General features: G+C 34.6%; 1 pseudogene; it reads right to left on the bottom strand.

Moving 5' to 3' along the window:
* Window positions 1–9,553: 9,553 nt before the first annotated feature.
* LOC114094898 (importin subunit alpha-1 pseudogene) lies at window positions 9,554–11,231 on the bottom strand (annotated as a pseudogene).
* Window positions 11,232–26,768: the final 15,537 nt, after the last annotated feature.

Here is a 26,768-nt window from a genome sequence, read left to right on the forward strand (position 1 = left end):
ACTACAGAACCCTAAAAAGAGAGATAGAAGAAGATCTTAGAAGATGGAAAAATGTACCCTGTTCATGAATAGGCAGAACCAACATCATCAAAATGGCGATATTACCCAAAGTTCTCTACAGGTTCAATGCAATGCCAATCAAAATCCCAACGGCATTTCTTGTAGAAATAGAGAAAGCAATCATGAAATTCATATGGAGAAACAAAAGACCCATAATAGCAAAAGCAATTCTAAGCAGGAAGTGTGAATCTGGAGGTATAGCAATACCAGATTTCAATCTGTACTACAGAGCAATAGTAACAAAAACAGCATGGCACTGGTACCAAAACAGGCTGGTGGACCAATGGTACAGAATAGAGGACACAGAGACCAATCCACAAAATTACAACTTTCTTATATTTGATAAAGGGGCTAAAAGCATGCAATGGAGGAAGGATTGCATCTTCAACAAGTGGTGCTGGGAAAACTGGAAATCCATATGCAACAAAATGAAGCTGAACCCCTTTCTCTCGCCATGCACAAAAGTTAACTCAAAATGGATCAAAGAGCTTGATATCAAATCAGAGACTCTGCACCTGATAGAAGAAAAAGTTGGCTCCGATCTACATATTGTGGGGTCGGGCTCCAAATTCCTTAATAGGACGCCCATAGCCCAAGAGTTAATAACAAGAATAAACAAATGGGACTTACTTAAACTAAAAAGTTTTTTCTCAGCAAGAGAAACAATAAGAGAGGTAAATAGGGAACCTACATCCTGGGAACAAATCTTTACTCCTCACACTTCAGATAGAGCCCTAATATCCAGAATATACAAAGAACTCAAAAAAATTAAACAATAAGATAACAAATAACCCAATCAACAAATGGGCCAAGGACCTGAACAGACACTTCTCAGAGGAGGACATACAATCAATCAATAAGTACATGAAAAAATGCTCACCATCTCTAGCAGTCAGAGAAATGCAAATCAAAACCACCCTAAGATACCATCTCACTCCAGTAAGATTGGCAGCCATTATGAAGTCAAACAACAATAAGTGCTGGCAAGGATGTGGGGAAAAGGGTACACTTGTATATTGCTGGTGGGAATGCAAATTGGTGCGGCCAATATGGAAAGCAGTATGGAGATTCCTGGGAAAGCTGGGAATGGAACCACCATTTGACCCAGCTATCGCCCTTCTCAGACTATTCCCTGAGGACCTTAAAAGAGCATACTAGCATACTATAGGGATACTGCCACATCAATGATCATAGCAGCACAATTCACAATAGCTAGACTGTGGAATCAACCTAGATGCCCTTCAATAGATGAATGGATTAAAAAAATGTGGCATTTATACACAATGGAGTATTACGCAGCACTAAAAAAACGACAAAATCATGGCATTTGCAGGGAAATGGATGGCGTTGGAGCAGATTATGCTAAGTGAAGCTAGCCAATCCTTAAAAAACAAATGCCAAATGTCTTCTTTGATATAAGGAGAGCAACTAAGAACAGAGCAGGGAGGAAGAGCATGAGGAAAAGACTAACATTGAACAGAGACGAGTGGTGGGAGGGAAAGGGAGAGAGAAGGAAGATTGTATGGAAATGGAAGGAGACCCTCATTGTTACACAAAATTACATATAAGAGTTTGTGAGGGGAAAGGGGAAAAAAAACAAGGGAGAGAATTGAATAACAGCAGATGGGGTAGAGAGGGAAGATGGGAGGGGAGGGGAGGGGGGATAGTAGGGGATAGGAAAGGTAGCAGAATACAACAGTCACTAATATGGCATTATGTGAAAATGTGGATGTGTAACCGATGTGATTCTGCAACTTGTATTTGGGGTAAAAATGGGAGTTCATAACTCACTTTAATCAAATGTATGAAAGATGATATGTCATGAGCTTTGTAATGTTTTGAACAACCAATAAAAAAATAAATAAATAAAAAGATAACAGATGCATAGAGTAGGATAGCCAGGAAGAGATTTATTGCTATTGATACAAGATTTATTGATTTTCGTGTTTGTTGAAAATCAATGAATGAATCCGATTTCTGAGAGGTCTGCTCTAGGGCAAAAGGGACTGCTTCCAAAAATCTGTGACATACTACTATAGAATTGCTTAAATGCCCAGACATTCCACAGAGAGAGAGCAGAACAAATGTGCCTCAGCAAGTTGAATTTGAAAACAGATTGAGAAGAGCTCATAATCTATGGTCAATATTTTTATTCAAAGAGTATTTATCTAGCCTAACATGGGGCATATGCCCAATATTAATAAAAGGAAGGATGTGGTAAGACATATGAGAGAGTCACAGAGTTCAACAGGAAAAGAGAGAGAAGAAGATGAATCTTATATCTTTGTGTATCTAGAAAAGTCCCTAGAGAGTGAAGTATCTGTGTAGCACCTGAGAGAGGCTCTGGCAGATTCAATATGGGAGACAGCCTATGAACCTGTACCCCTAGATTCACTTGTAGATCTCAAGGAAATCTGGGGGTTTGGAGGGAAGAGCCAGGTCCCTCTCTGATTGGATCATGTTTTTTGCTCATTCATGATTTGGAGAGGTAGAAGGGGGAAGCTAGAGTCCATGGTGGTGGAAAGCAAGTGTTCTAGATCCCAAATGCCTAGGTTCTAGTTCAGGGACCTATACTTCTTACCTGTATAAACCCTGGTGAGCAACTTAACCTCTCTGTGCCTGTTTCCTCAATTGTAAAATGGGAATGACAATAGTACCTATCTCATAGTGTTGTAGGGATTAAATAAATTCATACATGTCAAGTGCTTAGAACCGTATGTGGCAGAGGAGAATGGGAGGAATGGAGGGACTTTAGATAGGACAAAGGAGAGGGAGGGGTAGGGAGGGGGCAAGGGGGTAGGAATGATGGTGAAGTGAGTTAGACATCATTACCCTAAGTACATGTATGAAGACATGAATGGTGTGAAAATACTTTGTGTACAATCAGTGACTTGAAAAATTGTGCTCTATATGTGTAATATGAAATGAATTACATTCTGCCATCCTGTATAACAAATTAGAATAAATAAATCATTCAAAAAAAATTTTTTTAAAGAATAAGAAATACAAAGAAAGCAAGAAAAAACCATGTAGGTATAAAAATGTTACAGTGTTAGGTGTACATTATCAAAATAGCATGATTCTGAAAATAAAGCAATTTACAGAGGAAATAAAAATTGACTAAAGAATTTGGGTCAATTTGTGGCTGACTTCAGGTAAGGGATGACATACCTACATGCTTTAAATGAGTGTTTATGATCCCTTTGAAGGAACAGATCTCTTCAGAGATCCATTCATCTTGATTACTGAAGTGCTTACTACTTTATCTAATTTCTTTTATTTTCTTCATGCTTCCTCTTTTATTTACTCATCCTGTAAAATCACATTAGTTAAAATGCCACTTTTGTATTCAGGTCCTACCACAACTGTGTTCTTTCTTGTGTTAGCCTACAAGGATTATTACAGAGTTTATCACATTCCAATTCAATGTCTGAAAATATCTATTCAGCACTAATTAAGTTCCCTATACTTTCTTAGATAGCTCTCAGCATTCAGGTTTTTTGCTGTTGGACAATCTGATGCCCTGAATTAATTGCTCATAACTCAAAGGCATGCATCACATTTGATTCAATTAAGAATATTGTATGTTTTCAAATTGCCTTCATTCTCTCTTCTCATCTCCTGTAGCGGGAACTCTTATGTAGGTCTGTTCAAAATTGCTACTTCTTTTTCTTCTCCATTTATCTCAGAGAAATGCAAAACTGTATAAATCACACTATGAGAAACATGCTCACCTGTCCAAACCCAAAGAATGGACTAAGAGACATATCGAGTGCCTGGTGGTCAGGAACTTACAGATCAGAAACAACCAGCACAAGGTCTCCTCCCCAGGTCCTCATTGGCTGAGTACTGTGGGCTGTGCAGTCTTCCCCAAGGTTACCTACATGGTACTGTCTCTTGTTTGGATTATTAAATTGTCCCCATCTCCCTTTTTTCTCTATGGGCAGAAAAGATTCCTTGAATTGAGTGCCTTGTGGCAAGTATATAGTTCATCTATGTTGGTTAGAGTTGGGGGTGAGGGGTGGACTTCCTTCTCACCTCCTGTTTGTCAAGGGGCTGTGAATTTTACACTCTGGAGTCAACAGCATATAACTTTTCATTCTGCTCTTCCCTTTTTCTAAAATTCCAAGTAATTTTACATTTAAAACTAAATACTGTATTTTGGAAAAGGACCACAGGAATTTTTACTAAGTATTATGGAGGGATTCTTAGAAATACAAACAAGAGCTTTGTGACCCATAGAGCCACACACTACATAAACATAAGAAAGGACCAATGGGTTATCTGGGCAAATAAAATATGGATTCTCTTTTCTAACTCATGCAAAACTGGGAACCAGTAAATATCTTCTAAAATCACAAAATACATTTTTGACAGTATTTTCACTATTTGAAAAGAAGTAAAGGAGCAAAATAAAGTCAACTAAATATAGCAAAGGTGATCAGATCTTTATGTCAAAGAACTTGTATGTAGTGAAGTTTCTCTTACTAATCTTTGCTCTTAGGCAAGATGCTGGGCATTTTTCTCCACATCAGAATCTCCATCTGAAAGACAGATGTTGGATTGCATTATTTTTAAATTCTCTTCCAGCTATCCTTGATGGTTTAAAAAGGCATTTATTGTTACTTTAAGTTGCAAACTATTTCTTGTTCTTTAAAATTGCATCTCCTTAGCTGTTGTGTAGCACACATCAGCTTCTTAGGAGACTGAGAAAGGAGATTGCAAGTTGAAGAGGACAGACTCTGCAATTTAGCAAGAAACTCAGCAACTGAGACAGACCCTGTCTCAAAATAAAAAATACAAAGTCCTTGGAATATAGCTCAGTGATGACAATAATAATAATAATGATAATAATAATAATAATAATAGAAAAAGCTGGGCCCAATCTCCAGTACCAATAAAGAAATAATAAACAAATAAAAGTGTAGTTCCATTTTTCAACCCTTAATATCCATAATGGTTTTATAAATATGTTAGACTCATGTGGTCCTTTTGTTACCAAAAGCCCTGTCCTTGTTCCCAATGCCAATCCAATAATGAGGACACAGTTTTGAGGAAAAAGAAAAACATATTTTAATGTTTTGTTAGCAAAGAATAACAGGGGACTCCTGTCCAAAGGCTGTGATTCTCTCAGGGGGAATAGGGGAGTTTAATGAAGATATTCAAAGGCTACATGTCACGTGTTGTCTGTCTGGAGTTGTAATTTGTTTATTTATTTATTTATTTATTTATTTATTTTTATTTATTTATTTAAATTAGTTATGCATGACAGTAGAATGCATTGATGCACTTTGATATACATAGATGGGATTGAGAAACAGTAAATTCTGAGATCTTCTCGTGCCACTCCCAAAGTCTGAATTACTTCATTCCTGTAATGGGTGTGTGCTCAATGGCAGATAATTCTGTCTAGGTTAGGGGAAAAAGGTAATCCTATTTCCACTGAGATTAGGGAGGGGGAGAAAATAGGAAGATAGATGATAGATAGATAGATAGATAGATAGATAGATAGACAGACAGACAGATAGAAGAGAAAGACACATGTCCTTTTAAAAATAAGATAATAAGATTCAGTGGCAGGGCTATATTCAAAGCATAAAGGGGACCACTTTCACACTTTCTCTACCATAGAACTCCAGCATATCTAGATATTAGAAATTCATGAGTTTCCTTAAACAGTTTATCTACAGTGAATTTTATACCCACAGGGTATGGAAAAAAAAAGGAAAAAATACAGTTTTCTCTATAACTCACTTGAATCTAATGTATGAAATATGATATGTCAAGAGCTTTGTAATGTTTTGAACAACCAATAAAAAAAATAAAGAAAAAAAAATGAAACTCATCAGACTGAATGACTAAGAATAACTGGACATTTCCATGACTGGTTTTCTTTATCATTTAAATTGCCCTTACAAATGGCTTTAGAATAAGAGTCATTTTGTGCAAATCACTTTTGGTCTAAAGCTTCATTGAAATTAAATATGAAAACTTGATTCTTTAAAGGCAAAAGGCAGAACCAATTGGTGCAATTGCCTATTATTAAATATTAATGGAGACAAGGAACCTGGTTAAGGTAACATAATGAACCTGTCCCTCTGACTCTTTATCCAATGAATCTGCGGGATGGAAATGATTTAGAAAGAATTTGGAGAAATGTTTGCAATATTTTATCTCAAAAAAAGAAAAAACTTGGTTTATTCTTTTGATTAAAACTTTAAAAGAAACTATAAGGACACGGTTAGGTACTTGTTTCTGTGCCCGCCCTAAATGATTCTGCCACCAAACTGCCTCCCACGACCTGGCCCTACACTCTGCCTGCCAAAAGGGTTGACCAAAAGTAACTAACTCCACCCATTGCCTGACTCTGCTAAGGCTGTATAGACAGCCCAGAATCTTGTGGCCAGCAGCCATTTTGTCCCTGAAAATGAGCCACATCAGGTGTTTGTCTGATTGACCCTGCAGCTGAATAAAATGAAGGTTACTGATCTTGTAGTAGGGACAAACGAGGCAAGGCACCGAAGATAGCAGGAAACAGTTTTATTTGGCTGCAGCCAAGTTCAGAGGGTAGAGCCTTTGCTGTAATCAATCAATCGCCTGAACCCCGAGTTCACTGAGTTTCAGAGTTTTATACCCAGTGTGTAAGGGGAGGGGCTCAGAAGTTCACAGTCTGCAGAAGTTCACATAAAAGCAGCTTTTGCTTTCACTGTTCTGGGCAAGTTAACTCTTCAAGGACAACACCTGATAAGGGGAGAGCTTCATCTCCCCTTTCTTTCCTCCCACTGCCAGCTGTTACCATGGGCCCATTTGTAACTTATCTTAAAATGTAGACATCTCTGTGAAGCCCAGCTCAAGGCCAGAGGCCTTGTTTGCACATTTCTTCAAAGTACTATGGTGGATACGTTTGTGAAAAACTAGTAAGGGGGTGTCCAGCACCTGGAGTGCTGGTATCTTCTCGGCCAGTGGCCAAGTAAACAGGGTGACACGAAAATAGGAAGTTTATCTACAATGGACTCTTTTGCTGACAGTCCTAAAATTAGCCATGGTGAAGAGGACTTTTCTGTGGAGAAAGGGGGTGCCACTTCAATCTGAGACCTGCTCCCTGCATTCACCATTTGTGCACTCTTGTTCTTACAGAAACATATTCTGTAATCTCAAAATTTCTAATCCTGTGGGCCATAGGATCTGTGGTTTATAGTTTTAAAACTAAAAAATTATTGGCATCAAAATATTTTTCCTGTTGTTAACAATACTTATTTGCCAGACAGAACTCAAAATATACACTAACATAATAATTACAACTATTTTCATTCATCTCTATTTTACACATTGATGTATTAAATCTTAAAGAAAACCTAGAGGATATATCATTATCGTTATCATTTACTATTGGAAGAAATAATATTGAAAATATGAATTAAATGTTCCTCTTGCTATGTGGTCTTTGAGATATTTTATAGTTTCATTTTCAAATTTTAAGTTTCCCTGATCACAAATCAATCTAAAAATAATTTAGTGGGAAGAAAATAGCCAAAATGCTAGCAAAGGGAAACACAGGAATGTCATCTCTTTTTCAGCACTGGATTATAAATAGTGGAAGATGTACATTGAAACACAACACCCCTTAAAAGGTGCCATGTGAAATTATTCACATTTTACTCTCCTTGATGTAGTGTGACAACTAAGGAATAAAAAGAAAAAAAAAATCACTAACAACAAAAACAGCAAGAAAACACTTGAAAAGGTGAAGGCACCGTAAAATGTCCAAATCACACCATAACCTCACACTCTCACTTCTAAATTATCTTTTCTCAGCAGGGTAGAAATGGAGATTCAAACTGCATAACCTTTCATCCAACAATACCATTGCTATGCTACTGAGAAGGCTTAAGTAACTTAATTCTTCTCACAAAGCCTGATGTTGATATTTGGCAACTTCTAATCTGGCTGGGTGCCCTGACATGAATTACAGATTCTCTGTGCTCCTTTTGAGAGAAGTTTGAGGAGGATGAAAGCAGATACAGACAAAGGCAGATGGAGCCTAGGAGCCAAATAGCATGAGGTTCCTCTCTACTAGAGTGGATTTGGCAGCCTCATACTGTATTAAGGAAGAAAGTAATTTTCTATGAAGTAATTAAATGGTATCTTAAACAAACTATCTCTGTGGTTGTATTTTGCTTTTATTTAATTTTAAAAATGTCCTTTGAATGGGGGCTGGGGTTGTGACTCAGCAGTAGAGCTGATGCAGCGAGTAGAGAGCTCACCTAGTGTGTGTGAGGCCCTGGGTTCGATCCTCGGCACCACATAAAAATAAATAGATAAATGTATTGTGTCCAATTACAACTAAAAATAATTTTTAAAAAAATATCCTTTGAATGTAAATCAAAATTAAGTGGATATTTGGGGTCATTATTGGCATGGATTACCTTCTTTTTATTTTTTATGAGTAACAATTTTTTATTTTTTTTAAAGAGAAGGATAGAATTTAATCTTTATTTACAGGACCCTATAAGATATGAAATTTCACATAGAAATAAGAAACCCATTTAGAGGAAAAATTTTATACAGTATGTATAGTTTGGAACTGTTCGAGTATAGTTTTTTTGTTGTTGTTGTTCTGATTGTATACAAAGTATATTCACAACAATTCATGTCTTCATACTGTACACTTTGGATAATAATGATCATCACATTCCACCATCATTAATAATCCCATGCCCCCTCCCTTCTCCTCCAACCCCTCTGCCCTATCTAGTGTTCATCTATTCCTTCCATGCTCCCTCTCCCTACCCCACTATGAATCAGCCTCTTTATATCAAAGAAAACATTTGGCATTTGGTTTAAATTTAAGACATTTCTGTATATCGGTGACAAATCCTCAGAAAGGGAAATGAGGAAAACTACCCCATTTTCAACAGCCTCAAAAAAAATAAAAAATAAAATACTTGGGACTCAGCTTAACAAAAGAGGTGAAAGATCTATATAATGAAAATTACAGAACCCTAAAGAAAGAAATCAAAGAAGACCTTAGAAGATGAAGATCTACTTTGCTCTTGGGTGGGCAGAATTAATATTATCAAAATGACCATACTTCCAAAAGCACTATACAGATTTAACGCAATTCTGATCAAAATCCCAATGACATTCCACATTGAAATAGAAAAAGCAATCATGAAATTCATCTGGAAAAATAAGAGACCCAAAATAGCTAAGGCAATCCTTAGTAGGAAGAGTGAAGCAGGTGGCATCACTATACCAGAACTTATACTACAGAGCAATAGTAACAAAAACAGCATGGTATTGGCACCAAAACAGACTTGTAGACCAATGGTACAGAATATAGGACACAGAGACTAACTCTCAAGTATAGTTTTGTTGTAAAAAAAGAAATCTACAATAACAAGCCATATTTAAAAAGAATTCTCAGTAGAGAAACAGTAAGACAAACATATTAAACACAGTACACAACAAAATTATGCCTCTGCTGTATGGCTTAGAAGTTAAAGGTCCCAGGAGCCCCATCTTGAAGTTGGAAGATATAGCCTTCAGAGGTTTCTGGCACAACATTTGATCTTCCTCTTTCTCTACTGAAAAATACAACCAAGTTTAATGAGGCCTTGTAGGCAGACTCATTTTCATGGTTCTGTAGAGCTTCAATTTTGTCTAAGACTCCACATTCTTCAATAATTATACTCAATTTTCTCAGTTTTTTTTTCTGGCCTAATATCTGCCATCTACTCTTATCTGCAACTACAGCCTGACTCAGGCCAAGCACCCCATCTGCTTGGTTTTCTCATGTTTTATGCCTCCCTGCTTCTGCATACCCCCCAGCCCCCACTACCCGTTTGTTCTTTCTTTGAATTTAAGGAAGATTTCCTGGATCATCACTCCACCCCTAGGTGGGCCAATATTTATCTTCTGTAACTTTATAAAATTTTATGCTGGGGCTGGGGTATAGCCCAATGGCAGTGCTAGCCTAGTAGGCATAGGGATCTGAGTTTGACCTCAAATAACACAAAAATTAAAAAGAAATAAATAAATAGCTTTATTCTGGACTCTCTGGTTACATTAGCTATATTATTTTAAAATTATATATTTACTGTGGTTTCTCCAAGAAAGATTAACTTCTTTGGTGACAGGGACAATGTGGCATTTGTGTATAATTCCCCATGCCTACAAACATAACAACCACTCATCAAATATTTGCTACACCAGACACTAACCTGGGAGTCCAAGAGAGCTCTGTCTGAATCTCAAAGTCATTTGTTTGCTAGGGATTAGCTACTTGTTGAACAAACACTCTATGTCCCCATCATCCCTTCTAGATGAAAACTGCATACTCTTCTTAAACGGTTTTTAGGGATGTATGTCAGAAATGGCTCAAAGCCCAGCCTTTGAAAGTATAGGTTATGTTTGACCATATCCATTTCAAGTTTTTTTTTATTGGTTGTTCAAAACATTACAAAAAAAGCTCAGTTTCATCTCATTTCTCAGCATCCTGAAAGATATTTCAAATGGCACCCAGAATAATTTTGGTATCTTTTGCTGTTAAGAAGTTCATCAATTGTTCTATTACTCCACAATGAAGGAGATATACAATCTAATCAACTGTCCCACCACTTGTACAATTGATCACAGCCCAAACAGCTTCATTTTGTGTCTTAAAGTCTGCCTTAGAACACCAATGAGGAATGGGGCTAATTCATGATTGACAACTTGCTGTATCTGGTCCTGTTGGCCAACTGTGATGTTTGACATTGTCCATGTAGCTTCCTTCTGAATATTAGTTTGGGGGTAAGTTAGCAGGCTGGGAAAGATGGCAAGTGCACCTGCATCTATCACAACCTGAATCTGCTCATCTGTTCCATGAACAATATTCCCTATGGCTTGTAGAGCAGGAGTCACAATCGGCAATGCAGAAGCTCCCAGAAGTTTCACAAGTTGGGGCACAACTCCTGTTTTCACAACCATTTCAATGCATTCATTTGGACCATCATTAAGGTAGGAAATAGCCCAGCAGGTATCCACTAATATGCTAGATCCTCATGATGCAGGAGACATACTAAAGTGGGAAGAGTTTGCTCAACAACATCTAATGGGGGTGCAGGATTCTTTTTTTTTTTCTTTTTCTTTTTTAATTTTGATTTGTAATATATGACAACAAAATGCATTACAATTCATATAGTGCACAATTTTTCATATCTCTGGTTGTGAACAAAGTAGAGTCACATCCTTCATGTCTTTTACATGTACGTAGGGTAATGATGACCATCGCATTCCACCATCTTTCCTACCCCTATGCCCCCTCCCTTCCCCTCTCTCCTCTCTCTTCCTTTCCTCTTTGCCCTATCTAGAGTTTATTTAATCCTCCCACCCACCCCCAGCATATTATGGATCAGCATTCTTAAATCAGGGAAATCATTTGGCATTTGTTTTTTGAGATTGGCTCATTTCACTTAGCATTATATTCTCCAACTTCAACCATTTACCTGAAAATGCTATAATTTTATTCTCTTTTAATGCTGAATAATATTCCATTGTGTATATATACCACATTTTTGGGCCAAGGAACTGAATAGTTAATATATATATATATATATATATATATATATATATATATATATATATATTTTTTTTTTTTTCCTTTTTTTAGGAAAGTGAGCAGGAAAGAAGGATGCTTGAATGGGTTTGCTAGAACTATCTTTACCAAGTGCCACAAACTAGATGATTCAAAAAGCAGATATATATTTTCTATCAGCTCCAAAGTCTTAGAAATCAGAAGTAAAAGTATTGAAAGGCCTGATTTCTTCTGAGTCTTTCTGGTTGGCTTGTGAATGGCTCTTTTCTCCCTGTTTCTTCGTATGGTCTTCCCTGTGGTCTGACTATATCCAAACTTCTCCGTGGAATAACATCAATGTTGGATTAGGACCTACCCACATGGCCTTATTTTATCTTAATAACCTCTTTAAAGATCCTGTCTCTAAATATAGTCATATTCTCAAGTCACTGGGGATGATGAATGCAGTATATGAATTTTACTGGCACAATTTAGACTACAACAATGCTACTTGTGAATGTTTTCCCCAAATCCCCATAATACCATGTTTTTCATGCTTGGTCATGCTTGTCCTTTGTGTCCCTAGAGCTAGTTTACTGACATTGGAATCTCAAATTACTTGCAGAGCACAAGATATTTAAAAATTAAAAGCAATTGAAGAGTTTTAAGACTTCGCCCTCATCCCTACAAGTCTCTGACTCTTAAATCTGAGCTTACAAAGCTGTTCCCCTTTCATGACTGGTGTTTAGGGTACAAGTCTTTTAGGCTGACTTTTATAACAGAGACAACTCATTTTCAGAAAGAATATTAAAAGACATAGAAATGGGAAGCATTAGAGTCTGGGTCAAACCAAATCAGTTTTAATGTTAAGACATTAAAATTCTAGAATGCTGTTTTGTAAAATATCCCAAAGTTTTGATCCATTCTGAAACTATTTTAGGCAGTCTTGTGTGATAAACCTTTAACTCAAAAATCACAGAGAATAAATCAGAGTGTATACAAGTGATGCTATATAATGTGGGACCAGTTATGGGAAGCTTCCTGAGGGCATGATTTTGAATCTTTATTGTATTCTTCCCTACCCTATATTCTGCAATTATATAAACACTATCATGTGTACATAGAAAATAGCATGTGCCACTCACTTTCTTGAAATACATTAAAATCCTAAAACCAGATGATTCATCTACAAAAAGGTAATTAGAAATACCTATGTAGTTGGAGAATTTGCTGTCTAAAATGAAAGTATTACTAATATGATAATATGGCATTTAATTGTCTTTAATATAGTCTGCATAATCTAACATTCCTATGTAATTAACAGCCAAGGAATCTTTTCTTTTTGCCTACCTTTCTTAAACCTAATTTGTTTAAAAGATACTGAAAGCAGAGCCAACTTGAAATTTGTAATTTATCTCAATAAATTTGAAATAATATATTTGCTAATAAAGAAAATAACTTGACCAGGAATTTTAGAAAAATATGCTTTATTTCATGAATCAGGATACTAGAATAACAATGCTAGTAACATGTTTTTACATTTAGAATGTAAAAAATTCTAAAAAGTTCTTTTCACTATAAGCAGTGAAATAATAATCTGATAAAAGAGAACCTAAAAAATATTGATAACTATGTTGTTTATGCTGACTGACACTTACCATGGGTCAGGAAAACTCCTAAGTTCTTAACATGTATTTTAATTTATTATATTCTCATTAAAAAGTGATCAGGTATGGTATGATCATACCATGATAGAGTTGATAAAACTGAGGGAAAGCCTGGTGCACACCTCTCAGGAGCTCTGGAGGTTAAGACAGAAGGATCAAGAATTCAAAGCAAGCTTCAGTAATTTAGCAAGGCACTAAGTAACTCAGTGAGAGCGCCTGTCTCTAAATAAAATATGAAAAAGGATTAGAATGTGGCTCATGGTTAAGTGCCCGTGGCTTAATGCCCACTGATGAAGTCATCTAGACATGTGGATTATTTGTGAAAATATTTTAAATTATGAATTCAATTTATTCACTAGTTCAAGGACAAAGGATATATTCTTCTTGCTTCTCAGTTTGTCTTTAGTGTTCAGGAATCATAACATTCCAATGCAGAATGCCCTGAGTTCTGGGTTTTTTGGAACTATTTTTGAATCTTTAGCTACCATGGTAGCAGGAGTACGCATCACAAACACGAGTATAAAGAAGCTGCCACAGGTTCAGCTAAAACATTTTCTTAATTTACTTATTGGTGAAAGTTATCAGGTGGATATTTCACTTTTAATTTGAAAACAAGAAAGTTTCACATAGATGTTTCTCATTTAACATCTCTTCTCTTTCCACACCACTATGAATCTATTACTATTTTTATTGAGTTAGTATGATTTTGCATATGGAAATGAAAAGACTTTTTTAACTTTATTAAAAGAGAAATATAGCAAACAGCTGCTGATAAATACGGTAAGATGAATAAATGACAAATCTTTACTCAGGTATCAGGTATGAGTATTTTGGTCTTATTCATGCTATTTTATGTAAAGTTTTTAAAGTTTATGCCTTAAAATTCATAATAACACATCAAATATTGTGGTATCCATGTGATATCCAAATTGTTAAATATTATCATATCTCATCAGAACTATCATTTTTGAAAAAATTTTCAAAGTCAGTACTCTGTTGTTATTGTTCTGTCAGTAAGTATAAGTTGAATATCAAATGCATCTAGGATAAAATTACTATAACTAAGAATTTACCAGTTTTAGTTTCTTAATATAACATAAAAATTTGCCTTATGTTAATTATTCAGAGTGGTCTTAAAATTTTAAAATATTTTCACCTTTGATTATACAGCGTTTATTAGCATTTTTAAACTCCTAACATATTATCATTATAAGCTATTTTGTTAATAATAAATCATGTTTTAAGTCAATGTTAATTTGTATGAAGTAAGGACTAAATACATATTTAATAAAAAACATCAACTATAGCCTTTTTATTCAAATTCATTTTTTTTCCTTAAACCACATGCTAAGAAAACAGTCAAATGGTACACAAATGACTCATTGTGTCATTAATTCTGACCCTAAATGACATAAGTTGTTGCTCAGTTGTTTTCTGTTTTAGCAGAGATCAGATGTTCAGGGAATTCAGAGATCACAGAATTGTGAGACTCTTATTTAAATATCTAACAATTCAAACCTTCTTAAGTGTTCTAAAGAGTATGATACAGAACTTCTTTTAAAAATGTTTTTCAGTTCTTACTGGAGTTATTTTTTATATAACAAGAAACATTTTATAATACATAGTACATTACCATATTAATAATAAATGATATATTTATTGAAAATGAATTGATTAGTAGAAGATTATTTATTTAGCAGAAGTAGTTCAGTTGACAGGCAGATAATAATTCCATGCATTATTCTTGATTGACTCCATATGTACTTCAAGATAAAGTTATTAATATATAATTTATGTGTTGTGACTTAGACCCAATTTGAGTGATATCAACCTTATAATTAGTTTACTGACTTTAATTCATATATTCACTGCTTTCTCCTCCAGTGAGCCGGACTGAGCCTGGTTTAGACCCGGCCACATTTCTCCTAATACAAGTCAACACCACAACCAGAACTATATGAAGAAATTCTCCACACATTTAGGGCTTTTTCTGTTGCAAATATCACGAGTTCACCTGTAGTAGAAGCCAACTATATATATTCTGCTCAGCACACTAAGGAACAATGGATAGCTCTGAATCAAAACGGATAAATAAAAAGAAGATACTGCAGTTGTTTTTCCCTTTCTGCTCTTGTGCCCGAGAACCAAGTCAAGTCAAACAGGAATCTCCCGAAGTGGGAAAGAATCTTTGGAAAGCTAACCGCGCGTCCAGAGAGGAGAACGACATTTTCAGGGAGGACAACAAGTCCCTCTGGAGAGAAAACAAAGCTCTCAGAGGGGAGAGCAAAGCCTTTCGAAGGGACAACAAGTTAATCCGGGAGAGGAATCAGCTCCTGCAGGAGGAAAACCAGGTACTCTGGGAGCTTAAAAAGACCTCTCTGGAGAAACAGAAATCATCTAGAGAAAATGTCAAGGCCTTGAACACTCAGAGAAAATCAAGTCGGCAACAGAAACGAGCCCGTGAGGCCCAGCTCAAGGCCCTCAAGCAGCAGGAGATCGCCTTCCAGAACGAGGCCAAAGCTCTGGACGAAGAAATGAGGTCTCTGAACCAGGAGATCAGGGCCCTGCACCACCAGAAGAAAGCCATCAACATGGAGGAACAGGCCCTGGTGAAGGAGGGGATTGCACTTGGGAAGGAGGAAGAGGCCCTGTGGAAGGAGGAGCGGGCCCTGCGAAAGGAGAACAAGGCTCTGAGAGAAGAGCACAGCGCTCTTGAGGAGGAGGAGAGAGCCCTGCAGGAGGAGGCCCTACTCCTTCAGTCGTGGTACAACTCTCTTCAGGAAAGGGAGCTCAACAGCATAACAATAAAATAGAGCAGAAGGGGGACTTAAAGATGTGACCTGAGAACCACGAGGATCATTGACATTCCAGGGGGAATAAAAATAGAATTTGAAGTTAAAATACTGGTGTTGGGATTGGAATACAAACCCTGGAAATTTATAGGGCTCAGTATTTTATCCTGGAAAATAAATAAAGTCTTTTAAAGAAAAAAAATAGAATGGTTTTTTTTATGTTTACTTAAATTTTAGACTCTAATGGTAGTAAGTATTATTTAATGCAAAAAGAATGCATCAAAATGTGGCATCAAATGTAAAAGTTAAATTTACAATTTATTTTCAGAGACATTGGATAACAGATTTCTCTTGTAAGAAATTAGGAGCAAACATATATCTTAAAACTTGCTGTTAGATTTATGAATAATATAGTGAAATACACAATTATGTTTATTCCTCATGTGATTTATTGAAGAGTATCTCTTCTGGTTCTTTGTACTTACTGTAATAATCTAGTTCAGGAGGCCGTTAAACTGGTAAAGATTTAAAATATGTAATAATAGAAAAATAAGTGTAGGCTTCTCTACTTTGCCTTTATTTTTCCTTTCATTATATTCCTTGTCCTTAATGAGAAGAGGACAACTCAATTGACTGAATGTATTAATGATAGAGAAGAAGGAAGTGAGAGAACAAAGTTCTCCAAAACTAAAATAGAAATTTTACAGTTTGTAATATGAATCTGGTTAGTATGTTTATATTTCAAAGGAAATTGAACAAGTTTTTTATTCTTAAAAGTATTAATGTTGATAATCCATCTAATCAAGAGCTCATTTTAAAAAATAATTTGCAAAAAGTCATACAGATTCATTAGAAATACATATGTAGTTTCAGAACATTAGATTAAAACTTAGAGGATCTGTGCCATGTTTTTCATCAGTTCAAATTTTGAATACTTAAAGCACAGAAAATAAGAATTTATTGGTTTTATTGAATATACCTGAAGTCATATCTCATCCTGATCCTTGTCTGGTGTTGGGGAATGGAAATATAGGAAAAAATATAGGAAGAGAACACATTTGCTTTCATCCATGCTACTATCTCTACAAATGTCAACTTAGGTGCACTGAATGTTTCTTGTTAGCACTCTACTAAGTAATATGGATAAATTTAAGGATTACACTACCCACAAAGGAAGATTAACATAGATACATTTCTACTTCACTCTTTAAGGAAATCCATCTACCTGACAGTTTACTGATCACTGTTCCACCATATCTAGCACCAATTAAATAAAATGATTTATACTTAGAGAAGATTTTAAAAGCATGGTTCACATCCAATTGCTTGACAAACTTGGAGTCCAATTGGCACAAAAAAAAATAGACAAAACCATTTTATCATTGTTGCTCCCTCAAAAGATATTAACAAAAGCCTGCAGGGCAACTTCAGAGATCTAGAAATTTGTGGATATCCTGTTCTGTACCCTATACATTCACTTTGATATGTTACTGTTCATACTAAAGAACTAGTATTCTTGAAATTCCCTACATAGAAGAAATAAACCATTTTATTCTTTGGTAGTGAGGTCAGATGCCATTGAAGTGGGAGGAGTTATCATGATTTCCTCTCTGTTGGAAAATGGTCACTATTGCGTCATAGTAAAAGTAGCAGTAACTCAGTTTGAAGTGACAGCATAGGACATACTGATCAAAATTTCTCTCTCTCCTTGAATTCACATGTTAAGCTTAGGATTAGTACTACTACAAAGAAAAAAATTTATAGCATATTTTGAAAGTGAGAAATTAGATAATTAAGGAATGGGTTTAAACAACTTATGTAAATATACTTTATTATATTGCTATTATTTCACTAACACACTAATCAAAATCTTACACTAAAAATTCCAGTTACACATTTATGAAGTACCATGTAAAGAACTATATTTAACATGCCACATAAATTAAGTGTACAGTAAAAAGTTTTCATATGTAGTGCTAAAAAATTGTTAAAGCATTGATAACAATTGTCTGAGAAAATGGCAGCATCTTGCTGCTCACAGTGGAAGATCTTTGGTGGCCTTGTACTCTGTTATTCACCTAGAGATTTAAAGATTTCTAGGTAAACAAAAGAGTTGTCTGTAGAAGCTGTCTATACCCACAAAATCAATCCTATTTAACAAATAGTTTTGTTCTTTATTTACAGTATATTCACTAGCAATAGTGTATGAAACAAGCAAGACTGTCTAGAAGAGATTCTACCATAAGGAAGTTACAGTAACATAAATTTGGAGGCCTGAGGTACACTATAAAAAAGGAAAACCACGCATATGGAGGTTATCAATATTTTTGTATACAACTAAAAATGAGAAAAGATTCCTTTGGAGTGTGGACTTACTAAATGAAGAAAAAAGAGAAAAAATAAGATTCCAGACACAGTAAGAAGAAAAATGTGCTATAGGACTGACTAATGTCAAGATAAAAAAGATTACAAATCTCAAAAAAGTATGTTGGATACATACTTGGGAGGCATTCAATAACAGGCAAAGGAACTTGAACTTTTTTTTCACAGACATGTCAATACAAATTAAAATTGTCTATAAAAAGTGAGATAACCTTATGTAACTGAGCAATATTACTCAAGAGAAATATATTCTCTGAACTTGTCCCCCTTTATTATTTCTTTGAATTTCACATTAATTCATTCAGTTGTTATTATTCATTGATGACCTTCCATATGTTAGGCGCTAGCTGACACTGGATACTCAGTGGAGACCAAAGGGGAAAAGTCCCCTTCCCTCATGATATCCAGGAATGGAGGCCATCTGAAGGTCATCTGTGTATCCTCATTAAGATTGTCCATCCTCAAGGCCAGCAAGTAATCCTTAACTTCAAGAGACAATAGTTATGTGGGTGTTACAAATATACTCTTATAAAGGTTAGACTGTTTATCCTTCTTTACAAAACCATGTAAATCTAAACTCAATTACTATGCTCCTTTTATTAAGGTCAACGAGTCATAGGCTCCCAGATCTGTACTTCTCTACCTTTGCTTATAATCCATTATGCTCTATATATCCTCTAATTTGCCCAATTTCACACCACTCTCCACCATCTTGGAACAGTTTATCAAAACTTCTGCCCCTCAACCTCTTTTTTTTTAAAGAATTTTTTTAATATTTATTTTTTAGTTTTCGGCGGACACAACATCTTTGTTTGTATGTGGTGCTGAGGATAGAACCCGGGCCGCACACATGCCAGGCAAGCCACATCCCCAGCCCACCTTCTTATCCTGGATTTGTCTCAGTGGAGTAGCTCTGTTAGTTTGCCTTTCAGATGAGGCTTATAGACCCCAGGAAAGATGGAGATTGTAGATCTATTATAGATTTATTCACTCCTACTGCATTTCCAAAACCTTTATCCACCTTCTTCCAATAAAAGAAACCCATGGTATCAGACAACAACATTTTCTATCCTGTTATTTCCAGCTCAGACTTTTGTTTTCTCTCAGATAATATCTCCTTCATAATCTGGATCATAGTATTATTCTCTATCTCGACAGCTTTCACATTTCTTTCACTTCAAACTGAACATAGATGATTAGTTCAGAAATGGAATATTCACCTCCTTTGATCTTCTTATTTAAAAAAATTTCCTACAATAACCTCAGCCTATGAACCCATTGACATACCTTAAAACCTTTATGATTGGTAAACATATTAGCTAGAAACCAGAACTGTCCCTCTTTTGGAACATTTATACTATACTTTTATTATATTTCCCTATGTCCCCAATTGATTTAGAAACCCAGCTCATGTAAAACTCATTTGCTTTACCAGCACCATTTCTCTCACTATTCAGTTTAGATTTTGGTTCACTATAATATTTTTGAAAATGTTCTTTACTTTTTTATTTACTCTTCACTGAACTAATCCCCAAAATATCTAAATTCTATTCCCTGTAACAATGTACCTTGCCTTGTATACACAAGAGTAGCTGAACATAGCTAGAAGCATTGCTATAGCCAATCTTTTTAGTTATTCTAATAGGTGTGAGGTGATATCTCATTGTGGTTTTAATTTGTATTTCCCTGATGATTAATGATGTTGAGTAGATTTCATAAGTATATTATTCATTAGAATACATTTCTTTATGAAATATCTTTCAGTTATTTTGTTCATTTTTTTTAATGGTTTGTTTCTTTTAATTAGATTTTAAAAGTTCTTTGTGCATTTTAGACATAGGCCTTTGGCAGTTATGTGGGCAACCATCTGAGCACAAATGTGCCTGAGCCCAGCCCAAACCAGAACTACCCAGAAAAACAAGCTTAAATCACCAACCCCCCATTCTGAAAGCCAAACCAATGCTGACTTTAGTCTTTAATGTCATGTTTGTGATTGTGGCAATAAAGATGATAAATATCCAATAAACTAAGTTGTCTTCTTAACTACTATTTAATATTTTATATATTTTTGTTTTACATCTTAAAATTCTTTATAGATGTTAAGGCATGTTTAGTTAAACAGTGAAGTATTATATTCTATTTTGTTCATTTTTTTATAGCATTAAGAAAATACGTGTACTTGTGAACATAAACTAATTACTTTCTATAAGTACATTTGTTAAATAATCAGCAAAATAACATGACTAACTATAAACTTCAGTGACTGCTTGTAAAAATTAATACATTGTTACTTTTATATGAACAGAATCATGTAAACATAATTGTGATATTGTTAAATTGTATTTCTTTTTTTTTAATTTTAATATTTATTTCTTAGTTCTCGGCAGACACAACATCTTTGTTTTGCATGTGGTGCTGAGGATCGAACCTGGGCCACATGCATGCCAGGCAATCGCGTTACCGCTTGAGCCACATCCCCAGCCCAAATTGTATTTCAAAATAATGTATTAATTACTTCAGACTAAGAACAAGATGACATGTATAACTAATTGCTTGCATATGAAAAGAAGCACAAGTACTTTAAATTATATCAATGTAAAAAAAATACATTTAAATTATATTTCTCATTTGTAGTCAACTGAGGAAAATTTCTGACAAATATAATCTGAAAGATGATCATCAAGTTCATTTAATATAGATAAGACAATCAAAAGGACTAAATATAATTTTAGGAAATTGGGTTATTTTAGGATAGCTTTGTTTCTTTTTCTAGTAGAGACAGTCAAGTATTACTGGTCAGTAACAAGATATCCTTCTTTGAGTGGCTTTACATCCTACTAACTTGTGATAAACATTTAGCACACTTGGAAAAGAAGGGAACATGCTTAACCTGATATGAAAAGTCTACAAGTAATGTGCTTAATAAAGAGAAATTAGATGTTGTCCTGCTAAGACCAGGAACAAGGATATCTCCCCTTACCACCACTTTTCAACATTATACTTAGTCCTAGATAATGCAGTGATACAATAAAAGGAAATAAAAACTATATGGGTAGGGTAGGAAAAATTAACTGTTTTGTATTCAGATAATATGATCTCTACACAAAGTGCAAAAAAATTTTAATGAAACTAATAAAAGTTACAGAATATAAGATTAAAATACAAAAGTCAATCACTTTCCTATAACCCAGTAGTGTAAAGTGAAATTTGAAATTAAAAGCACAATATCATTTATATCATCAGTGTCCTACAAAATTAGACATTTAGGTATAAGCATAACAAAACTTATGTAATAAGATATTTAGATTTTGGCAATTCTACTGAGATTCAAAGATGTTAGTTTACTTCAACTTGATTTATAGATTCAATGAAATCAAAATCAGAATCTCAGTAAGTTATTGTATTATTGACAAACTTATTCTAAAGTTTCTATTGAGAGGCAAAAATAAAGAATAACTATCATAATACAGACAGACAAGAATGCTGTAGGAGGAGTGACACTACCTAACTTTAAGTTATTAATTTATTTATTTTGTAAGATTTATTATATTGCTACAGTAAGTAACAAGGTACAGTATTGGTCAAAGAAGATAAGACAGATCAATTGAATAGAAATTGCCAAACCCTGAAATAGATTCAATTGATCTCTGACAAAGGAGCAAAAGCAATACAATGAAGAAAGGAGAACCTCTTCCACAAATAGGTCAGGGACAACTGGACATCCCTACACCATTGAGTAAATTTATACACAGACCTCACATCCTTTATCAAAATCAACTCAAAATGGATTATAAACCTAAATGTAAAATGCAAAACTATTGAACTCCTATAACAGAGGAGAACATATAGACAAATTTGAGTACAGCTATTACTTTTTAGACATAATACCAAAAAAGGAAATCAACCTCAGGAGGAACAGAAGACAGTGGGGAAGATAAATATAGGCTATCATAAGTTCCACTGTGCTCTTGGATCCCGCATCCTTGTCAAACACATTTATCTTCAGTGTCCTTAAGTTTTAGCAGCCTGAGGCTTGGAAGTCACTTGTCTAAGGTTTTGTAGCCCCCATTCCAGCAGGAAAAAAGTGAAATCCTACTCTCCCTATCATTGTTGCCAAACCATTTTTTTTGTGTACAATGCTATATAACTCAACAAAAATAATTGTTCACTTTCTATCCTTTGGCATGTTTTTGGAATTTATACTCATCAGATTAATTTAGAGTTATGTGAATCACCTTAAAATCCTTTACTTTCAGAGCTATTTATTAAAAATATGGGGTACAGAATGTCAAGATTATTAAAGAATACACTAGATTGTTGGCATTCTTTGGACAGTAAATATCAATGACAAGATTGGCCCAAAGAAGACAGAGAGGCCCTGGTGAAGAACTCCAATCAATGATACTGGATTCTTAGTTGAAATGATTATAGCTCTTTACATAAAGTAATATTCTTTAGCATCTAACAAATATTAATTTGAAATTGTGTTTGTATGTTGAACTTTTCCTGCTTCTCTATGACTGGTTTGTATATTATATTTCACAGGTTATATAATCAGTTTAAATAAATTTTCTTTTATATTGATTATTGGTACCATAAGTTATTCATCAAGGAATTAAGATGACTAAATATAATGATAATTATGTATCTTGCTTTTACTCAACAATATGATGGCTACATAATTGCATAGAATTGTTTAAAAAATCTAGTACATTATTATCAACTTTATGTGGAGGGATACAGTTTTATCATATATGACAAGTGAAATATGATTTGTAAGTTGATAAATAAAATCATTATATTTAATTTCTAATTTTTGTGTATTAAAATGGCAATTTTCTGTAGGGGTTCTGTGTTTGATATTGCAGTCCCTGATAACTTTATGGCAGTGGCATGCTTGGTGCCTGGGAAAGTTCCTGTGCAAAGGCATAGGATGCCCAGTTGCTATAGTAATGCCCTCCATGCTAGAGTCTTATGGACCTTCAGACAATGGACTTTCTTGAGAACTGCACAAAGCTCCTAACACTGCATATTGTAACTATGAAATATAACTGCCAAATAAGTAGCCTCACTGATACTCTCAACAAGAATGTGGTTATGGTACTAATCACCTAATGTAACCTACTGATATAAATAAATGTGGCCACTTGGACAAAGAGCCACTCTGCCACCTTCCCTACCTCTGCATCTTGTCTGTCTCCTCTTTATTGTTATTCTTTACAATTTTCTACTTCAAAGTTTTTGATTCCACATCTAGCTATTGGTGACCATGAGTAAATGAATATTAACTATGAAATTCCCAATAGAATTCAATTTGAGTGGTAGTATAATCGTAGCCTTTTAAATTTACCTTTAAAATAAGGCATCCAGCAAAATAATGAAAACATTTAAAATGCAGTGGGGTAGAAAAATGCCTTAACTTGCTTTAAAACTTTTTACTTTGGATTATTTGAAGATAGAAGGAAAAATTTAGTCAATGTTGTGTGAACATCTGCCTTTAATGACATATTTATGAATTGTCATAATTATATTATTATGATATTTTCTGTCTTAGTGAGTCTGTCATGAATAATATTTTTACTCTAAAGAAAATAGATGGAATATAATCATCTCTTAAAATTCAAGAGTAGTTCCATGTATAATGAATTTCTTCAGGTTGCTTTGGTTTAGATAATGTCTGCCTACCTCTGTACAGTGTGATTATTCTCACGTTATCTTTTTTTAATATTTTTTTTTAGCAGTGGATGAGGGTCCCAGTGTATAATCGGACACAATACCTTTATTTTATTTTATTTACTTTTATGTGGTGCTGATCAAACCCAGGGCCTTGCACATGCTAGGTGAGTGCTCTACTGCTGAGCCACAACCCCAGCTCCTCACATGTTATCTTTATGTTGCTGGAGAAAAAGAAGTATTATCTAGAGTGATAGAAGAATATTCTGCATGAATATCTGACCAAACTCTTTCTCTTTCTTATGTTTGCTTTTTCCCAGTACTGGAGGTGAGTAGTAAAAGAAAAGGAGATAGAAGTTCATTGTTTACCTTTAAATATCCACATGTCAGTCATGTCCATAAGAATTAAAATTATGGGCATAAAATTAGATTTTATTACTCTTTTAGCTATATTTAAATCAAGAATTACATATTCCAATGCTTGAAAAAGATTGTAGGGATTTTTAATGCCATTCATTTCTTTATCAGAGTGTGACAATGGCCTTTACCATCTTCAGTATATTTTCTAGTGCATAAAGAACAAAAATGAGTTCCTACTTCCTGTGTCTATTTGAACCAATACATAAGCCATCCCATTTTCTTTTGCTCATTCCCCAAATGCAGCATAAATATACATATGTACACCCACTTTAAGCAAAGCAGCCAAATGAACCAGGCAACAGACGGGAAACTCAGAGCCCACGTGTTCACATTCGTCCTATGCCATTAACTTGCTGGGGAACTTGGGCAAGCTATGTATCTTCAGCTAATACCTTTTCTCTAAAAGAACAGAGCCATAGGGCCAATATTAGCTCACTTAAGCCAAGTAATAAATTTGTCCCACCATACTTCTTAATATGAAAAATATATTCAAATAATAAAGAACTGAAATTGATCTTATGATTATTGTGTATTCCCATTAGGTCTTCCCTGCTGTTGTGAAGACTGTATCCAAATGCTTTGTAATATCCATTAAAAAAAAAAAAAAAAAAAAAAAAACTCTAAGAAAAATCTCTAAGACTGAGACAAGCAACAAAAGTAAAACAGATAAATCTAACTTCTCCAAAAGTTCACAACAGACGATAAATGCATGAAATAATTTTTAACATCACTAGACATTAAGGAAGTGGAAATCAAAACCACATTGAGATTCCTTCATATCCACTAACATAGCTATGATGAAAAGAGCAGAAAATAACAAGAATTAGAAAGAATGTGGGAAAACTGGGAACCTCATCCACTGCTAATAGGCTTGTAAAATGGTACAGCCACTCTGGAAAATAGTTTAGATGTTCTTCATAAGATTAAACATAGAGTTAGCAGGAATTTAACTACTAGTTACATATCCAAGATCATTGAAAACATATGTCCATAAAAATCACATGTAAAAATATTCATAACAATGTTATTCAGAATAATCATGAAATGGAAATAATCCAAATGTCAAACAGCCAATAAATGGATAAATAAAATATGATATATTTATGCAATGGGATATTACTTAGCCACAGAAAATAATGAAGTAATGGAAAATGCTACAGTATATATTGTTATGGTTTGAATTTTGAATGTTCTCCAAAGACCTATGTAGAAAAACTTGCTATTAGAAAATTGGAGGAGGTTGCTATTGGGATGGCACTGTTAGGAGGTTTGGAAACTTTAAGAGATGGAACCTTCTGAGAGGGCATGCCCATTAAAGGAGATTATGAGACACCAGTTACTTCCTTATTTTCTTTCTTTCTTTCTTTTTTATTTCTGGCCTGAGAGCAGTAGTTTTGCTCCACCACACATTTACACTATGATGTGCAGTCTCACCTGAAGCTCAGAGCAGTGGAGCTAACTGAGAATAGATTAAAACCTCCATAACTGGGAATCAAAATAAACCTTTCCTCTTTACAAATTAATTGTCTCAAGGATTTGTTAGAATGACGAAAAGCTAACTAATGCATAGATGAAATCTGAAAATATTATGCTAATTGAAAGAAACCAGTCACCAAATGCCATATATGATCTAATTTATACAAAATACTTAGAATAGGTAAATCCACAAATAGTTGTTAGCAGGACCTGCTCAGGGTTGCTCAATGTTACCCAGTTTAGCTTTGTGAACTTCAACAATCAAATTTCAGGAAGATATTAGAGTTTCTTAGAGTTTTGTTTGTTTCCAGAACACAGAGCCTGAGAGAAAGTTTTTGTTCAGTTTGTAATATGACAAAAATAAAGAATATAGTGACAACAAATCCCCAATTGCATTATGAATTGGATAATACTATAGGCAAGTACACCCAAACATGGTGAGAACACAAACCCCTGCCATTCCACATAAAGTTTTAGGTATAAATATAACTCAAAATTATCTACTGTCAGTAACCACTACTCATTGAATGAAAGATAATCCACTGGCGCAAATTTTTACCCCTCATACATCAGATAGAGCACTAATATCTAGGATATACAAAAAACTCAAAAAGCTAATCACCAAAAAAAAAACAGAAAGAAAAGAAAAAAAATAACCCAATCAACAAATGGGCCAAGAACCTACACAGACACTGAACAGAGGATACACAATCAATCAACAAATATATATTAAAAAATGCG

The sequence above is a fragment of the Marmota flaviventris genome, chromosome 4 (assembly GCF_047511675.1).
Source record: "Marmota flaviventris isolate mMarFla1 chromosome 4, mMarFla1.hap1, whole genome shotgun sequence".
Classification (NCBI taxonomy): domain Eukaryota; kingdom Metazoa; phylum Chordata; class Mammalia; order Rodentia; family Sciuridae; genus Marmota; species Marmota flaviventris.